Below are 10,111 nucleotides of genomic sequence, written 5' to 3' on the forward strand. Positions count from 1 at the left end.
TGAAGACACCCCAGTTGGAAGGCCCCAATGGAGATGTATACCAGCCAGGGACATAGGCCTATCAGGAGACCTGTAGCAACTCAGGGACAAAGGAGTCAGACTACAGACAGAGTCACCCAGGCCAGCAAACACCAGGGATAATCAAATGGTGAGAGGCAAGTGCAAGACCATTAACAACATAAGCCAATATACTTTGGCATCATCAGAACCCAGTTCTCCACCACAGTAAGCACTGAATACACCAACACACCTGAAAATAAAGAAGCTGACCTAAAATCCTATCTCATGAAGATAATAGAGTTCTTTAAGGAGGATATAAATAACTCACTGAATGAAATACAGGAAAACATAGGTAAACAGGTAGATGCCCTTAAAGAGGAAACAAATAAATGCCTTAAAGAAATACAGGAAAACACAATCAAACAGGTGAAGGAATTGAATAAAATTGTCCAAGATCTTAAAGTGGAAGTAGAAACAATAAAGAAAACATAAATGGGGGCAACTCTGAAAATGGAAAACTTAGGAAAGAGGTCAGGAGTTACAGATGTAATTATCATCAACAGAATACAAGAGATAGAAGAGAGAATCTCAGGTGTAAAAGATACAGTAGAAGATGTTGACACAACTGTCAAAGAAAATTGAAAATATAAAAAATTCCTAACCCAAAACATCCAGGAAATTCAGGGCACAATGCAAAGACCAACTCTAAGAATAACTGGGATAGAGAAGAATGAGGATTCCCAGCTCAAAGAACCTGAAAATGTCTTCAACAAAATCATAGAAGAAAACTTCGACAACCTAAAGAAAGAGATGTCCATAAAGGTATAAGAAGCCAAATAAATCAAATAAATGGGACCAGAAAAGAAAATTCTCTTATCAGAAAATAATCAAAACACTAAACACAGAACAAAGAAAGAATATTAAAAGCTGCAGGGGAAAAGGGCCAAGTAACATACAAAGGTAGACCTATCAAAATTACACCAGACTTCTCAACAGAGGCTATGAAATCCAGAAGAACCTGGTCAGACGTCATGCAGACTCCAAGAGAACAAAAATGCCAGCTCAGGCTACTATACCCAGCAAAACTATTAATCAACATAGATGGAGAAACCAAAATATTTCAGAACAAAATCAAATTCATACAGTGCCTACCTACCAACCCAGCTCTAAGGATCCTAGAAGGAACATGTCAACACAAGGAACATTTCTACATAAAAGAAAAGACAAGATATTAAGCATCTCAAAACAAATCCAAAAGGGGAGAACCACAAGCACATAAAGCCACCTACAAAAACAAACATAATAGGAACAAAAGGCCATCTGTTTTTAATATTTCTCAATATTAATGGACTCAACTCACCTATAGAAAGGCAGAAGCTAATAAACTGGATTTGCAAACAAGATTCAGCATTCTGCTGTATACAAGAAACACACCTCAATAACAAAGACAGAAACTATCTCAGAGTAAGAGGATGGAAAAAGGTCTTCCAAGAAAATTCTCCCAAGAAACAAGTTGGAGTTGCCATCCTAAGATTCAATAAAATAGACTTTCAACCAAAAGTTGTCAAGCATGATGAGGAAGGACACTTCATATTCATCAAAGGGAAAATCTTCTAAGAGAAATTCTCAATTCTGAACATCTATGCCTCAAATGCAAGGGCACACACATTCATAAAGGAAACTTTACTAAAACTCAAAACACACATTGAACCCCACAAAGTAATAGTGGGAGACTTTAAAATCCTACTCTTACCAAAGGACAGGACATTGAAACAGAAACTAAATGGAGACACAGTGAAACTAAGAGAGGTTATAAACCAAATAGATTTAACAGATATCTACAGAACATCTCACCCTCAAACAGAAGAACACATCTTCTGCTTAGCACATCATGGAACCTTCTCCAAAACTGACCATACAGTTGGTCACAAAACAAGCCTCAACAGATACAAGAAGATAGAAATAATCTCATGCATCCTATCACATCACCCTGGTCTAAAGATGGTATTCAATAATGGAAAAAAAACCACGACCACCACCAACAACAGCAGAAAACCCACATACCCATGTAAACTGAACAACTCTCTACTTAATGATAACTTGGTCAAGGAAGAAATAATGAAAGACATTAAAGACTTCCTGGAATTCAATGAAAATGAGGACACAGCATTCCCAAACTTGTGAATGAAGGCAGTGCTAAGAGAAAAATTCATAGTACTAAGTGCCCTGGTAAAGAAACTGGAGAGATCTTACACTAGCAGCTTAACAACACATCTGAGAGCTCTAGAACAAAAAGAATCAAACTCACCCAAGAAAAGTGGACAGCAAGAAATAGTAAAACTCAGAGCCAAAATGAACTATACAAAGAATCAGCAAAACCAAAAGCTGATTCTTTAAGATAATCAACAAAATAATAAACCCCTAGCCAAACTAGCTAATAGGTCCAGAGACAGTATCCAAACTAACAAAATCAGAAATAAAAACGGAGACATAAGAACAGAAACTGAGGTAATTCAAAAAAACCACCAGATCCTACTACAGAAACCTATACTCAACAAAACTGGAAAATCTAGATGAAATGGATGTTTTTCTAGACAGATACTACATACTCAATTTAAATCAAGAGCATGTAAACTATCTAAACAGGCCCATGTCCCATAAGGAAATAGAAAAAGTCACTAAAAACCTCTCAACCAAAAATAAGCCCAGGGACACATGAATTTAGTGCAGAATTCTACCAGACCTTCAAAGAAGACCTCATATCAATATTCCTCAAACTATTCCAAAAAAAAAATAGGAAAGAAGTAACACTACTTAATTCATTCTATGAAGCCACAATTACTCCGATACCTAAATGACACAAGGATGCAACAGAAAGAGAGAACTTCAGACCAATTTTGCTTATGAATATCAATACAAAGGTTCTCAATAAAATTCTCACAAACCAAAATTCAAGAACACATTAAGACCATCACTCACCATGATCAAGTAGGCTTCAGCCAATGGATACAAGGTTGGTTCAATATATGAAAATCCATTAATATAATCCACTATATAAACAAACTCAAAGGAATAAAAAAACACATGATCTTCTCCTTAGATGCAGAAAAAGCATTTGACAAATCACAACACCCTTCATGTTAAAAGTACTAGAGATATCAGAAATTCAAGGCACACACCTAAACATAATAAAAGCAATTTACTGAAAACCAACAGCCAATATCAAATTAAATGGAGAGATACTTGAAGCAATCCCTCTAAAATTGGGGACAAGAAAAGAATGCTCACTCTACCCATATCTATTCAATAAAGTACTCAATGTGCTAGCCAGAACAATAAGACAACAAAAAGAGATTAAAAGGATCTCTTTAATCAAATGGCAAAGAAAAAAGGTATCACTATTTGCAGATTACATGATAGTAAGTATACATAATCGACCCCAAAAATTCTATCAGAGAACTGCTCCAGCTGATAAACAACTTCAGCAAAGTGGCCTGATATAAAATTAACTTAAATAAATCAAAAGCCTTCCTTTAGACAAGTGATAAACTGACTGAGAAAGAAATTAGGGAAACAACTTCCTTCACAGAAACCACAAAAAATTTAAGTATCTTGGGGTAACTCTAAACAAACAAGATCTATATGACAAGAAAATTGAGAAATCTCCTATACTCGAGGATTGACAAAATTAACATAGTAAAAATGGCCATTCTACCAAAGACAATCTACAGATTCAATGAAATCTCTATCAAAATCCCAACACAATTCTTAAAAGACATGGAAAAGGCAATTCTCAAATTCATCAGGAAGGCAAAAAACTGAGAATAACAAAAGTAATTCTTAGCAGTAAAAGAACGGCTGGGGAAATCACCATTTCTGACCTCATGTTCTACTGCAGAGCAATAGTGATAAAACTGCATGGCATTGGCACCAAGACTGAGAAGTTGATCAATGGAATAGAATTGAAGACCCAGAAATAAAACCATACACTTATGCACACTTAATCTTTGACAAAGAAGCCAAAGGTATACAATGGAAAAATGAAAGCATCTTCAATAAATGGTGCTGGTCTGTGGGACTGTAATTTGGCCACGCTCCCCAGAGCCCAGAGAGAGGGTGGAGAGAACAAGTCTCTGCCTCAAGATTTCTCTGGCCCTGCCCTTCTCTTCCGTTTCCAATATATAAGTGAAACACCTTCCGACATGTTTCTGGAGAGCACTTTACCATTCACCACCCAAGCCCATCATCTATTAATAAATCAACACATCTCAAATCTCTACATGTCTCGTGAATTCTGGATCTGAGTAAATCAAAAATCCTGCATGCCCCTGCCTGCGCAGGGTGGGGGAGGGACCCTAGCTAGCCATGTGTCCGCCCGCCCCAGCGCTCTCTGTACTCTAGTTAGCCATGCGGCTTGTGTCCTGTGTCTCTTGATGCTGCGCACCAGCTCAAGGGACAGGGGATGAGAAGTCTTTTTCTCCACAGTTGGCTCCTCACGCCCGCTGTCCTGAGACCGCCGCTCTGTCGTTGCGGCCCTGTGACCGCGCGCGTGCACAGTGTGCCCTACACTGGTCCAACTGGCTGTCTGTATGTTGAAAAATGAAAATAGACCCATATTTGTTACCTTGCACAAAGCTAAAGTCCAAATGGATCAAGGAACCTCAACATAAAACCAAATACACTGAACCTATAGAAGAGAAAGTAGGAAAGAGCCTTGAACTCCTTGGCACAGTGGGAAGCTACCTAAACAGAACTCCAGGGACTCTTGATCTAAGATCAAGAATTGATAAATGGGACCTCATGAAACTGGAAAGCTTCTGTTAAGTCAAAGGACATAGTCAATAAACAATTCGGCAAACTACAGATTGGAAAAAAACAAACTTCACTAACCCCACATCTGATAGAGGCCTAATATCCAAAATATATAATGAACTCAAGAAGCTAATCCCTAAAAAACCCCAAAACCCAACAAAAAATGGGACACAGAACTAAACAGAGAATTCACAGCAGATGAATCTCGAATGGCTAAGAAGCACCTAAAGAAATGTTCAAAGTCCTTACTGATCAGAGAGATGCAAATCTACATGACCATAAGATTCCACCTTACACAAATCTGAATGTCTAACATCAAAACATCAGGTGACAACACATGTTGGTGAGGATGTGGAGAAAGAGGAACACTCCTCCATTGCTGGTGGGATTGCAAACTGGTACAACCACTCTGGAAATCAATCTGGAGGTTCTTTGGAAAATTGGAAATAGTTCTACCTGAAGATCAAGCAACAGTACTCTTAGGAATATACCCAAAAGATGCCCCACCATGCCACAGGGGCATGTGTTCCATTACATTCACAGTGGCCTCATTTGTGACAGCCAGAAGCTGGAAACAACCCAAATGTCCTACTACAGAAGAATGGATACAGAAAATGAGGTTCATTTACACAATGGAATACTACTCAGCTATTCAGAATGAAGACATCCTGAGTTTTTCAGGCTATAGATAGAACTAGAAAATATCGAGTGAAGTAACTCAGATCCAAAAGAACAAGCAAGGATATGTACTCACTAATAAGTGGAAATTAGCCCCCCAAAAGGTATGGAATACCAAAGACACAGTCCACAGAACTCAAAAAGGTCAACAAACTGAAGGGCCCAAGTGAGGATGCCTCAATCCCACTTAAAAGGGAGATGAAAGCAATCTCAAGGGGGCAGTTAAAGGGGACGTAGAGTTTGGGGAAAGGGGAACATGATATGGGATTGGGTGGTAGAAAAGAACTGAAGCCCTAAGGGCCAGAAGAAAGAATGGAAATAGGAAGTAGGAGGTTCTGGGACTCTCCAAAATGTACCAGAGACCTGGGAGGTGAGAGACTCTCATGACTCAAAGGGAGAGACCCTCGATGAAATACCCTACAGAGGGGAGAGGAAACTTGTAGAGTCCACCTCCCGCAGAAAGACAAGGCATCAAGTAAGGGTTGGCATTGCTATCCCACAGTCAAAACTCTGTCTCATAATTGTTCCTGTCTGAAAGAACTGCAGGGATGGAAATGGAGAAGAGCCTGAGGAAAAAAAGGTCCACCGACAGGCCCAAAGTGGGATCCAGCTCAAGGGGAGGCACTAAGGTCTGACACCATTACTGATACTATGATGTGCTTACAAACAGGGACCTATCATGACTGCCCTCCGAAAGGCCTAACAAGCAGCTGAAAGGGTCAGATGCAGATATTTGCACCCAACCAATGGACAGAGCTGCTGACCCCTGCGAGTGAATTAGGGAAAAGCTGGAAGAAGCTTGGGAGGAAGGCAACCCTGAAGGAGGAACAACAGTTTCAGTTAACCTGGACCCCCGAGATCTCTCAGACACTGGATCACCAACCAGGCAGCATATACCAGCTGATATGAGACCCTCAACATATATACAGCAGAGGAATGCGGGGGTCTGGGTTCAGTCAGAGAAGATGCACCTGACCCTCAAGAGACTTGAGGCCCCAGGGAGTTTAGAGATCTGGTGGAGTGTTGGAGGGATGGGGGCATCTTGTGGAGACAGGAGGCCAGGGAAGAGGTATGAGATATGGAACAGTCAGAGGGTGGACCAGGAGTGGAAAACACTGGAGTATAAAAAAAAAAAAAGAAAAAGAAAAAGAAAAGGAAAAAGAAAAAAATAATAAATAAAAGCCACAGGTTTTAGCTACAGACATGAAGCTGAGGAAACATTCAGAATTGTGTAAAACATTCTATTGCTCACAACAGAAGGAACAAACAATGATGAGATATATTTTCCTAACTTCTTAGTTTTCTAAAACTTAAGTGACTTAAATCAGTGCTGAAAAGTATACTGGCATATGAGCAAGCTTATGAAACATTTTGGTTAGATTAACTATTGAAAAATTTGGAAAAGATAGATTCTTTTATTTATGTAAATGTTATTTTATTTTCTTGGTGTGTATGTATATGTGTGTGTGTGTGTGTGTGTGTGTGGTATTTGAGTGTGTATATGTGTATGCCAGTGGTTAACACTCGATGTCTTCACCCATTGCTACTCACTTTATTTGTTGAGATAGCCTCTATCAGTGAACTTGAAATTCAACATTTTAGTTATACTGACAACCCAGTGAGCCCCAGGATCTGCTTATCTTCATTTTCTTAGCACAAGTTTTACATTTTGTGTTGCTTTACCCCACTTTCAGATGGGTATGAGGGATTTGAACTCATGTCCACATGTTTACACTGCAAGAACTTTACCCACTGAATCATATCCCAAGTCTCTTAAACACTTTTAAAATTATATTTCTTTAAACCCAACAATCTCATAGCTGGGAAGTTTTCATAGTTGCCTAAATAAAGGATATAGAAATAAACCGACAAACAGAGGAATAAATAAACAAACAAACTTGTGTTCTTTAATACTCATCGAGTGCTTATGTGAAATGGATCATCTGAAGGTCTAGCTTTAAAGGTCCATTTTAACAGTTATCTTAAAGTGTTTTAAAGCTGGACTTTAAAACACACTTCTGGATATTACAGAGAGCTCAAGTGTTAACTACAGTTTTTAAAAGCTTATGAATATCATCTAAAGATAAAGAGTTATGCCATTTTAAAGTGTGCTCTCTCTCTTCTTTGTTTGCTCACTAAAAGTCAATAAAGAGTCAGAACTTCATAAAGCATGCTTCTGCAAGGCTGTCTCTGGATGATGGAGTAGGTTGACATTTTTATAATGTTCTGCATCTAGATCCCACTTGACAATGTGGTATTTAGACTCTCACATGTGAGTTGGAATATTATCTCTGTCAGCAAAACAGAGCATAAAGCTCTTAGGGAAGTAAAGTATCCATTTGCCTGAGAAAAAAATGATACACAAAGATTTTGTGTCTTTTAAGCTAATGTGCTTACAAAATCAAAATTCTCAGACTTTAAACAAAATATATAAAATAACAACATCGAAAAAAATTGTACTATCATTTTGTTTGGTAACACAATAGAGCTCTCTAGGGAATTATCCCTAGCTCCCACTTGTTTAGTAAAAATCAGATAAATTAATCAAATTACTTAATTTCCTTCCCCTTGGCATTGGGCAAAGAGACACCTTGTTGGTGATGTTGTTCTTCTATCAGCCAGGGTCAGAGCAGATGGTAGTCTTTGTTCGACCTAGCTGGGTGCCTGGCTTGGTGGCTAAAGCTGTTTTATGCCTAGGACACATAAAAATCAAATTAAATAAAACCAAATCCAGGCATCCCAGTGCAGAAGGAGAAAGAGACTTGTAGACTGCCATGACACCCACAGATCTGCCCTCCAGTGCTCAGCACTGGCAGGCCACAGACTCAGGATAAAGGATGTCATCCAGGGGTCTGCCAGCCATGTGGCCAGCTTGCAGGGTGAGCCATCACAATGTGTGAGCATGTGGTGGTCAGATGGAGGTGAAAGAAAAATGGAGTAGCTGGAGCGTTATGAAGAGAGATTTAACTCAAGGATGGAGAGGAGGAGTCTGTTGTGAGTGGCCAGCCCTGCCACCTGTGACCATGGTGAGGTTCCAACCTGCTGAGAGCTATGTCTATCTAAGTCAGTGGCTATGTAATAACAGTGTTCATTGGCAGTGTCCATACCATTAGAGAACATGGGGATGTTCCTGGTTGGGACAGCCACCAGGGACCACATGGATGTTCAGAGTTCCACCCCTCATGGATGCATTGCTTTTGAGAGCCGGCCTCATCTCTCATAGGGGTAGCACTCTAGAGATGGCTCTGTGCCTTGCCCAGGCAGCACAGTGGAGCTGGCCCTAGCGGTGGGAGAATGAATTTGGAAGAGTTGATTATGTCACACACCTGCTATGGGGTGGAGCACAGAGGTGATGTCCCCTATCTCTGCCCCTTGCCACCTCTGACAGTGGGGGAAGCTACCCTATGGAACATGAGCTGAGAAAGATAGGCCTGCCTCTTACCAGCTGAAGCACTTGAGAGTGAAGGCCCTGTATCATGCCTGGATAGTACTCCTGAGCTGACTCTGGTGGCACGGTCGCAGATGTCCTAGCCCGAAGGATACAGCCTCATCTGCCATTAAGTGACGTGAGTGCAGGGGTGATGCCCATCCCTTGCTCGCCACCACATAGGGCAGTCAGGAGAACTGGCCCAGGGGTCAAGAGAGTGGGTGATCTGGCCCTCCCCCTCACCTACTGCAGCACTTGGGAGAGCGGGCCTTGCCTGGGCAACAGAGTGGAGCTGACCCTCATGGTGAAGACACAAACGAGCTAGACCTAAGAGGGTAGGAGCCAGAGACCTGGCTACCTCCATCTTTCTCAGTCTGCAGCACTTGGGAGAGTGAACCTGAACCGTGACTGGGCAGCACAGTGCATCTGGCTCTGAAGCTCTGTGGGTGTGGAGAGCTGGCTTCGCAAGCATGAGATCAGTAGCACTGAGCTGGGCTGATCAGCTCAGCTACCACCCAAGTCCAAACCCAGGGCTCTGAACTGGCCCACCTCAAAATCTTATCATCTGAAAAATGATTGGGACACGTGAAAGGACCAGTTCTGCTGTTCCAAAACTGCAGGACTTCTATGACAGAGTGACAACAAGATAACCGGGAGGAATACAGATGAAGATTTAATATTGATGGTGTCGCAGAAACTCGAGATCTCAAAACTGACCAGTGACTCGAAGCAATGAACATTTACAAGTGAAGATGTGTGGACAGAGGGATGTACTGTAAGACACACTGTGACATAATGCAGCTTCCATGATGAGATGTTTTCTATGCTTTTTGTTGTTGCTTGTCTGTGTGGTTTTACTTGGGGTGGAGCTGCAGGTAAGGGACAGAAATGAGAGGATGGGACATAGGCGACTGGGATATGTGATGTGAAACACAAGCAACCAATAAAAAATTTTAAAAATCTATAATTTGAAGGAATAGTCTAAATTAAAAATCATAAAATATTAAAACATTTTTGTGCTGAATTTACAATATAAATAAATTTAGCTTTTTGATTTGGGTTTTAGAAGAAAAGATTAATTTTATTTTCTTCAATTATGAAGTACAGTTCAAAAGTAAAAACGAAATTAAAAAGCAAGTAGGAAATATCATGCCAAAATTCTTTCTAGAATATATAAAAGCTATCAAATGAAAT

At 40.3% G+C, this 10,111-nt stretch overlaps 1 non-coding gene across 1 annotated transcript; it reads left to right on the forward strand.

Annotated features, from left to right (window-relative positions):
* Positions 1–8,053: 8,053 nt before the first annotated feature.
* Positions 8,054–8,196, forward strand: LOC114621976. The gene has a single exon (XR_003711510.1). It is a non-coding gene; the product is annotated as a small nucleolar RNA SNORA48 (small nucleolar RNA).
* The last annotated feature ends 1,915 nt before the right edge of the window (positions 8,197–10,111 follow it).

Source organism: Grammomys surdaster, unplaced genomic scaffold (genome assembly GCF_004785775.1).
Source record: "Grammomys surdaster isolate TR1022 unplaced genomic scaffold, NIH_TR_1.0 63, whole genome shotgun sequence".
NCBI lineage: Eukaryota > Metazoa > Chordata > Mammalia > Rodentia > Muridae > Grammomys > Grammomys surdaster.